The following is a 10274-nucleotide window of genomic DNA, read 5'->3' as shown; positions in this document are numbered from 1 at the left end:
GCAGTCTTGGGGAAAGAAGGTAGGGTGACAGGAATGGAGACAATGGGCATTTGAGCCACTTCCTCACATAACTTACTTGTGCCTTCAGGACCTGCTCAAGTCCAATCACATATGTACCATTTCCATTTGATGATGGAATGCTGCTGTGCATGACCCACTTTATGGCTAGATGGATCAGAAAGTATCTAGCCATAATTCATGATAGGCAGTTTAGGTTGCATGATGTCTTGATGACCCATAGTCAAACATTGAGTTTCCACCAAAGCCCAGTAACAGGCCAAGAGCTGTCCCTCAAAATGAGAGTCGTTATCTGCAGAAGATGGCAAGGTCTTGCTCCAAAATCCTAGAGGCCTCTGTGGTGATTCAGCTATAGGGGCCTGCCAAAGGCTCCCAACAACATCCGTATCTTCCACTGACATCTCAAGCACCATTGGATCTGCTGGGTCATATGGCCCAAGCTGCAGAGCAGCTTGCACAACAGCCTGGACCTGTTGCAGAGCTATCTCCTGTTCTGGGTCCCCCTTCAAAACCAGCAGCCTTTCAGTTCACTTGATAAATGGGCCAGACTAACACACCCAAATGAGGAATATATTTCCTCTAAAATCCAAATAGGCCCATGAGACATTGTGCTTCTTTCTTGGTTGTAGGAGGGGCCAAATGCAGCAACTTATCCTTCACCTTAGAAGGAATATCTCAATAGGCACCACACCACTGGGCCCCTAGAAATTTTACTGAGGTAGAAGTTTCCTGAATTTCAGTCAGATTTATTTCCCATCCTCTGGCATGAAAATTTGTCATCAATAAGTCCAGTGTGTTTGGTACTTCTTGCTCACTGGATCCAGTCACCCTAATGTCATCAATATAACGGACCAGTGTGATATCTTGTAGAAGTGAAAAGCAATCATAGTCTCTTTGAATAAGATTGTGACACAAAGCCAGAGAGATGATATAGTAAAGTTATACTGCTCATTTTGCCAGCTGAAGACAAATTGCTTCTGGTTGGCCTTGTGAACAAAAACGGAGAAAAAGGCATTTGCCACGTCAGTGGCTTCATATTAGATACTAGAAGATGTGTTTATTTGCTCGAGCAACAAAACCACCTCTGGAAAAGCAGCTGGAATTGGAGTCACCACTTGATTAAGTTTATGATAATACAATAATGGATCTGTCATTCTCCAAGATCCATTTGCTTTCTGCACAGGCCAAATGGGAGAGTGAATGGGGATGTGGTGGGAATCACCACCCCTGCATCTTTCAAGTCTTTGATGGTGGGACTAATCTCCACAATCCCTCCAGAGAAGGAATATTGTTTTTGATTTATGATTGTTCTAGATGGAGGCAGATCAAATGGCTTCCACTTGGCCTTTCCCACCATAGTAACCCTCACGCTACAAGTTAGGGAGACAACGTGGGGGTTCTGCCAGCTGCTAGGTATGTCTCTGCCAAGTATGTATTCTGGCACTAGGGAAATGACCACAGGATGAGTCTGGGGGCCCACTGTAAGTTGGACCTGAGCTGAAACTCCATCAACTACCTGACCTCCATAAGACCCTACTTGAGCTGGAGGACCACAATGATGTTTTGGGTCCCCTGGAACCAACATCAGCTCAGAGCCAGTGTCCTATAGTCACCTAAATGTCTGCTCATTTCCCTTTCCCCAGTGCACAGTTACCCTGGTAAAAGGCCAGAGGTCTCCTTGGGAAAGGACGGGAGAAAGATTCACTGCATAAATTGTCAGTAATATAGTGGGGTCCGTCTTCAAGGGGACCTGGCCACCCCTTCATTCAAGAGGTTCTGGGTCCGTAAACTGACTCAAGTCTGGAAATTGACTGAGGGGCTGTGATTCTCTGTTTTTGTAATTCAAATTAGTCTTCAGTCCATTCAATGTGGAAGTTTTCTCTTTATATAAATTAAGTAGGAATGCAATAGGATTCCTATCAATTTATATTCTAGGAGCACTATGATTAATTAGCCAATGCCAGAGCTCTACACGAGTCAGACTATTCTGATTGCTGTTTTGTCTCTGCTGTCCATTGTAGTAGCTACACTTACCTTCCCTTTGATGGTTGAGTGCTACCACCTGGCCTCTGCCACCTCAGGATCAAATTATTCCCATTGTATTTTAATTTCGTAGTTGAGCGACGATGTTAGATCTGACATACAGAGAAGATCAATTACAGGGCTCTTAAAGTTGCAGGTGCCGCCCTCACAAATCTATTTTGCAAGACATTGGTCAAGTGTATATCTTCTGGATCCTACCAGCTTGGAAGAGTAGATCTAAAGTGACTAATCCAATTCACCACCCCAATCTCCCTAAGCCTTCAGATCCCTTCCTCTACATTAACCCAAAAGAGGTTAGGCATTTCCAGTTCACTCACAGTGGGCCATCTTTTAATTCATATCTCAGCTAACCAAACAAACAAACTATTAGAACCTTTCTTTAAACTCTCCAAGCTGCAGCATTAAATGCAGAGTCCCTACTTAGTGGGCCCAGATCAATAAATTCAGCCTGATCCAATTCTATGTTCCTTCCACCATTATCCCATATCCTTAATATCCATTCCCATGTTTGTTTTCTAGATTTCTGTTTATATAAATTAGAGAACTTAAGCAATTCTTTTTGAGTGTAGCACACCTCCTCATGGGTCACTCTCAACCTCACCTCTAGGGGCCCAGCAGGACTTTAGTCTAGTTATAGTTATAGAAGAAAACAGAGGTGTTGGGGATGGCTCCTGAGAAGAATCAACATTATCTTGCCTGGCAACTGTCTCAGGGGAGGCCATCACTGTTGGCTCAGGCAGCACAGGGTTTATCTCCTTAGGCAAAGGTGGAAAGGCTGATGGCAGCATGAATCGGGGAGGGGATGTTGCCACTACTGGGAATGGGGAAGCTGTTCCTTCTGTTGATAAAGGTTTGTTAGAGTTTAGGAACCCAGCTTCATCAGGGTCCCCCCACACATCCAGATTCCAAGTTGCAGGGTCCCATTCTTTTCCAGTCAATGCCCTCACTTTAACAATAGACACCTGGAGAGGCTGTCAATGCACCTTTTATTGCAGGCCAGTGACTCCTATGATAAGAGCTTGTGTCTATTTTTCTACAATTTCAGCTCTTTTTCTACAAGAGATAAGACTCTCACTCAGGGCAATCTTAGCAGATTTGAGGCTCAGTGTCTGCTTCTTAAGCCAGGAGACAGAATGTCTGAGTTCATCATTTTATTTCATCATTTTGTCCACTGAACTTAGGAGCAGCCAACTAGCTTCATTACATTCCTTGTTTCTCCACGTATGGTCAAAAGTATTATGTGTAGAATCACTAAACTCCTTGCCTTTCACAAGCAGTGAATTAGGAGTGTCAAATGCATTTATTCTGCATACCTCTCTAAACAGTTAACACCAAAAACTATTAATGTTCTCCATACTATTAGAATTAGAGTCCTTAGCATTTTTCAGTCTAATCATATTAAACAGCTAACTCCAAAAAAACCAAAACAAATTAAAGAATTCCATCCTTAATATTCTATTCTTCTTGGACCACTCCTGATTCCAAAATCTGTATTAGTTAGGGTTCCCTAGAGAGACAGAACTAATAGAAGATATATATATCTAGAGATATCTAGATATCTAGATATCTCTAGATATAGATATAGATATAGATATAGATATAGATAGGAGTTTATAGACCTGGTGTGGTGGTTCACTCCTGTAATCCCAGCATGTTGGAGGCTGAGGAAGACCAATCACGGTAAAAACTGTGAATGGGTACTAGGCTCAATGCCTGGGTGATGAAATAATCTGTTCAACAAATCCCCAAGACACAAGTTTACCTATGCAACAAACCTGCACTCGTATCCCTTAAATTAAAATAAAAGTTTTGAAAAAGGACCACATAATGAAAAAAAGAATGTTTTTATCTTTTCATATTTCCTATATTTTACAATTTTGCTTATATGAAAAAACTTCTAGTTTTACCAAATAAAAAAGTTTTAAATTTAGTTCCATAACACCAGATTTTACTGATTCCAGGCTATAATTCTTTAGAAAACACTCTTTAATTTAAACACATAAATTGAATTTAATGGTAACATTGTTAGTATTTCAATTTAAATGAAAATGTGTTGGCAGGTAAATAATGTGTGACCAGTATCATAGATGTATACCAATTTCTTATTATTAAGGTAGCTATTTAAATTAAAAAGGGACTGTGAAACTTAAGTATAAAGGGTGTTAAATGGGCTTATTTTCATAAAGAGCAAAATGCTAGGTTCGAAATTACATTGTTATGTTTTGAAAAGGTTAAATGAGCCATTTCTAAATGGTTCTTAGAAAATATATGAGAAAAATTTTCACAAATAATAGGGAAGAGTACTTAAATCAGTAAGTGAAAATTAATTTACCAAGTGCTGTGTGATGCAGGAAAGTAGGGGCAGCTAATAATTTTGGCTATTAACAATAAACTGGTAGGTTAATTCCTCATTCATTTTCAGAGTTGTCTTATTAATATCTTAATTAAATACATAATGAAATTTGATGAGGCATGATCAGGTTTTGCAGCAATATGTTTTTATGAACAATTTGAAAGATCAAAAAAGAAATGTTCAATTGAGATATGATCTAATAAAGATATGAGATCATTTGGAAACTTGCCAATTAATCTTGGGCACATGAACAGCCATATTTATTCTTTTCCTTACACCTGCTTTTTGATTATTTGAGACATATTATAGTAACTTTCATATACTGTTTAAACATGTTACTGCCATACAGTAAGTTAGAAGACAAAGAATTTAGAATCAGACAAATTGAATTATCATTCTGGTTCTGCCAATTATTTTTGAAGTTGGAGAAGTTACTTACAATGTTTAATCTTTTTGTTCTCAAAATTCTTCAGAGTATTTTTTGTAGAAAAGAAAGTTTGAATTTTAGTAAAGATAAATTAGGTTTTATTTTATTAATTATGCTTTACTGATGTATCTAAAAATTCAACACCCACCCCAAGGTCACCTAGATTTCCTCCCATGTTTTCTTCCAGCCATTACATAGTTTTACATTTTACATGTAAGCCTATGGTCCATTTTGAGTATAAGTTCAATTGTTCCAGCAACATTTTGGGAAAGAATATCCTTTCTCCATTGAATCGTCCTTTTGCCTTTATCAAAGATTAAGTGACCAAATTTATGTGACTTGGCTTCTAGGGTTTCCATTCTGTTCCACTGGTTTTCCTTCTATTTGACTGCCATTACCTTACTGTCTTGCTTACAGTAGCTTTATATTAACTCTTGAGATCGAATATTTCTTTTTTGTTTGTTTGTTTGTTTTTTGTGTTTTTTTGAGATAGAGTCTCGCTCTGTCGCCAGGCTGGAGTGCAGTGGCGCGATCTCGGCTCACTGCAAGCTCCGCCTCCCGGGTTCACGCCATTCTCCTGCCTCAGCCTCCTGAGTAGCTGGGACTACAGGCGCCCGCCACCATGCCCGGCTAATTTTTTGTATTTTTTTTTTTTTAATAGAGACGGGGTTTCACCGTGGTCTCGATCTCCTGACCTTGTGATCCGCCCGCCTTGGCCTCCCAAAGTGCTGGGATTACAGGCGTGAGCCACCGCGCCCGGCCGAGATTGAATATTTCTTCCAATTTGCTTTTCTTTTCTTTTTTTTTTTTCTTTCTTTTTTTTTTTTTTTTTTTTTTGGTGGGAGTACTGAGTCTCACTCTGTCACCCAGGCCGGAGTGCAATGGCGCCATCTTGGCTCACTGCAATTGTCATTTCAAGCAATTCTCCTGCCTCTGCCTCCCGAGTACTTGAGATTAAATGTGTGTGCCACCATGCCCAGCTAATTTTTTTTTGGATTTTTAGAAGATACGGCGTTTCACTTTATTGGCCAGGCCAGTCTTGGACTCCTGACCTCAATTGATCAGCCTTTTCTGGCCTCCCAAAGTGCTGGAATTGCAAACAAACCACTGCACCCTGTCTCAATTTGTTTTCCTTTCTCAGTATTGCGCTGTATTTTGCCTTTCCATGTGAACTATACAACAATTTTATCAATATCTGCAAAATAACTCCCAGAGATTTTTTTTGAAATTTTAGTTAAATTTGGGAAGAATTTATATCTTAATTTTACCGATACATTAACATAGACTATCTATTTATATTTTCTTTTATTTATTTCATCAGTAATTTGTAATTTTCTTCATACAGATCTTGTTTATGTTTTTAATCTTTTATGCATTTATTTGTAGTGACATTTTAAAAGAAAGGTTAAAAATTTAGAATTCCAGCAGTCCATGGCATATGTTCAAAAAAGCAACTGAGTTTTGTTAAATGATCTTTTATCATGTGTCCTTGCTTACTAGTTTCAGCAGACTTTTGAATATTCTCTAGGATTTTCTTGATAGTCTATTACATCATCTGCAAATAAAGACAGTTTTCTTTTTTTCCTTTCAATCTGTATACATTTGATAGTTTTTTAAAAAATATTTTCCTATATATAAATTCCTGTACAATCTGAAGTAGGAGTAGTGAGAGAAGAAGACAAAACTGCTTTGTTAATAATCTCAGGAGAAAAGCACCTAGTTTCTCACCACTGTTTGTTTTTCAGTGTAGGTTTTTGCAAATAATCTTTCTCGATTTCAGGAAGATGCCCTCTATTTGTGGTTTATTGATACCATCTGTGTTATGTGATGCTATCTGTAGTTTGCCATAGTGTTTTCATGGATGTGTTTTGGAATTTGTTAAAATACTTTTCTGAGTATATTGAAATAATCATACATATTTTTTCTTGTTTAACCTGTTGATATGGAGAATTTCATTGATTGGTGTTCTTTAGTTGAACTAGCTTTGCATACCTGGAGTAAATCCCACTTGAGCATGGTATATAACAATTTTTATGAATTAATGAATTATATTTGCTAATATTTTGTTAACAATTTTTGTATCTATGTTCATAGTGGCAATGAGTAGTTAGTTTTTCTCTACTGTAAAGTCCTTACATTATTTCATTATTAATGTTGGCATCAGAGAATGAGTTATGGAATGCTCCCTGTGCTTGTATATTCTGGAAAATATTGTAGAGGATTAATGTTATTTTTTCCATAAAAGTTTAGTAGAATTTAACAGTAAAATCATCTGGACCTGGTGCTATTTTGGCATGGTTATTTATTTAATAATAATAAATAAATTTTAATTATTTTAATAGTTATTTTATTATCATCAATCTTTTTGGTAGATACAGATCCATTCCTAAAATCTATTTTTCTAGTGTGAATTTTGGCAGTTTGCATCTTTCTAAGAATTAGTCTATTAAATTTAAGTTATCAGTTTTCAGGGCACAGAGTTCATTGTAGTATTCTTTATTATTTTTAATGTCCATCATTAAAAATGTCAGTCTTTTTAATTAATATCAGAAACGTCTTCTCTTTTGTGTGTTTTTCCCCAGGTTATCCTGGATGGAGTTTTATCAATTTTATTGATGTTGTCTTAGAATCAGCTGTATGTATGGTTGATTTTCTTTATTTTTCTGCTCTGATTTTCTCCTGATTTATGTGAATTTGAATAACCCTTATTTCTCCAGTTTTCTTGATGTGGAAGTTTAAGGTATTGCAGGTTATCTTTTTAAGTCTAAAAAGTTCTGAGATTCTCAAACTCAATTCATCAACAAAATTTATATAAGGAATTATATACTAGTGCATTAATTATTAAGAAAAAAACAATTATTTTCATGAATTTGTTTTCTTTTTGACAGTAACATGTAGCAGTGTCTTTGGTTTATTACATATTTGGTGAGCCTTGATTAACTTAATTCAGAAAACATTTTGTTAATATTTTTTTCAAGAATTCACAACTTTCCCTTTCTGTCATCCAATTTATCTTTTTTCTCTAGTTCTAGTTCTCATTTGTTAAATATTACTGCTTCTGGGATGATCTTCCATGCCTCTTCTTTTTTCTTTTTGGTTTGAATTTTGTGCCAAAACAATATCAATTGATTTAATATTCCAACTGACTAAATTGCTGCGTTCAATCAGGTACCTATGAAATCCACTGAGTTTGGAATTTCAATTATTATGTTTTACCATTCCAGATCTCTGCTTCTATTTTTCACTGATCAGCCTGTACATTTTGTAAATAAAATAATTTTATCCTTCTTATACTTCTAGCTGTACTAATATTAAAATTTACTTTATGACCTATTATCTCTGTTTAGGTACTAGAACATTTTTTAAGCAAGAAGTTTATTTCAACAACAAGATATTTGACTTGATTATGTGGGATATCATCAAGGGAAAAAAAAAGAGAGACTTGAAAGAAAAACTGTTCAGGATTTATTTTATTTAGATTAATTTATCCCTAATTAAAGACAGATTATCCTACATGTCTACGTATAAAAGAAATTATAAAATTGTCCTTGGTTTTATAATGATATATGAAAATGTTAAAATTCTTCAACTGAACAAGCCACACAAGGATTTTTATTTTGTTGTTGTTGTTGCTAAAACAGTGAGAACAAAGTAACTTACTAGAATATAAAGAGAAGAGCTTAATGAGCATGACACTAATGTACAAAGGGGATTTTGTCACAGAACCAGGATTTTCCCCTCTCTCAGCTCCACTTGATGTTGGTCAAAACATACCACTGGCCATTCAGTGAAACACACACACACACACACACACACACACACACACACATATATAAGCGTGCACACACACACATATATATATAATGCACATGTAACAGCTCTTTTTATTCTTTTTTTTTTTTTTTTTTTTTGACACAGAGTCTCACTCTGGCATCCAGGCTAGAGTTTAGTGGCGTGATCTTGGCACACTGCAACCTCCACCCCCTGGGTTCAAGTAATCCTCCTGCCTCAGCCTCCCCAATAGGGATTACAGGCGTGCACTACCATGTCCAGCTAATTTTTATATTTTTCGTAGAGATGGGGTTTCACCATGTTGGCCAGACTGGTCTCAAACTCATGACCTCAAGTGATCCACCCACCTTTGTTCCCACATATAACAGTTCTTTTACATACAATTAAGGAATGGACCCAGCGTGCTGGCTCATGCCTGTAATCCCATCACTTTGGGAGGACGACATAGGAGGATTACTTGAGCTCAGGAGTTTGAGAACAGCCTGGTCAACATAGAGAGATTTCATCTCTACAAAAAATTTTTAATAATAGCTGGGCATGGTGGCACCTGCCTGTAGCCCCAGCTAATGTGGTGGCTGAGTTGGAAGGATTGCTTGAGTCTGGGAGGTCAAGGCTACAGTAAACCATGATCACATCACTGCACTGCAGCTTGGGCGACAGAGTAAGATCCTGTCCAGAAAAAAAAAAAAAAAGAAAGAAAGAAAAAGAAAAAGAAAAGGTGTATCATAGTAGTCAGGATGTGATGGAACCAAATTGCAGTTTACTAATTGAGAATGTAATCTTGGTCTGTTAAGGACATTGTTCTGGAATGAAGATGAGATGCACCTTCCCTGGCTGCTTTCCTTTTTCGCAGATCCCTCCTGTCTACTGCTAGAACATATCAGTTGTATCTTCATACCCCATTTCCAAATGTGCAGATGTGTCTGTTTCATCGATTGGCTGCCTGTAAAACTGGAATCTGATTTGCCTCGTTGACAAGCCCTGTCGTTCACAGTAGGCTTTCATTAGTTTACTAAGTGGTGTATACCTCTTCATCTTCATCTTAAACTGCACTACAGAACCATCATGACCTGCCACCCTCAAATTAATACCATCATTGTTCTTGGTCTTGAATCTTTCCTTGAGTTTTTCATCAGCCATAGTCCCAGAGTCTTTTTGGCTGCCATTTCACAAAAGAGGTAACAAGTCTGCATAAACAAGCATTCAAGAAGCACCAGGAGCCTAGAATTGTATATGTTTATTGCTTTTGCTTCTTTTTGCCTATGTTGGTAATCATTAAATTAATGGTGATTATGGTTTATGTGTCATAAAAGTAATCAAGACTTCATATTTCCTCATTATAGATAGTGCTTATATTGGTGATAATCTCCTTCTAATAATTGAACAGGACACTATATATATTTGGGTGGGATTACTAGTGTTTTATTTTCTTAGAGAGGGCACTGTGCCTGTCTGATTCTGTGCCAGCACTGACTTATACAGGTAGTATGCAAAGTCCCCACTGATAGGAAGTACTATAGATAAGGAATGTGTGGAAGATGCACAATCTATGTGATCATAATGAATTTTCTAGAAGTTTTGTCCTGTGGTGTTATCTCTGAAGACTCACCACATCACCTCAAATGAATGATGAATGCATTC

General features: G+C 37.1%; 1 pseudogene; it reads right to left on the bottom strand.

The window, feature by feature from the left end:
* Positions 1-9503: 9503 nt before the first annotated feature.
* LOC102117921 (small ubiquitin-related modifier 2 pseudogene) lies at positions 9504-9773 on the bottom strand (annotated as a pseudogene).
* Positions 9774-10274: the final 501 nt, after the last annotated feature.

Source organism: Macaca fascicularis, chromosome 8 (genome assembly GCF_037993035.2).
Source record: "Macaca fascicularis isolate 582-1 chromosome 8, T2T-MFA8v1.1".
Taxonomy (NCBI): Eukaryota; Metazoa; Chordata; class Mammalia; order Primates; family Cercopithecidae; genus Macaca; species Macaca fascicularis.
Note: the sequence above shows the minus strand (reverse complement) of the source record. Positions and strands in the feature narration are given on the sequence as shown.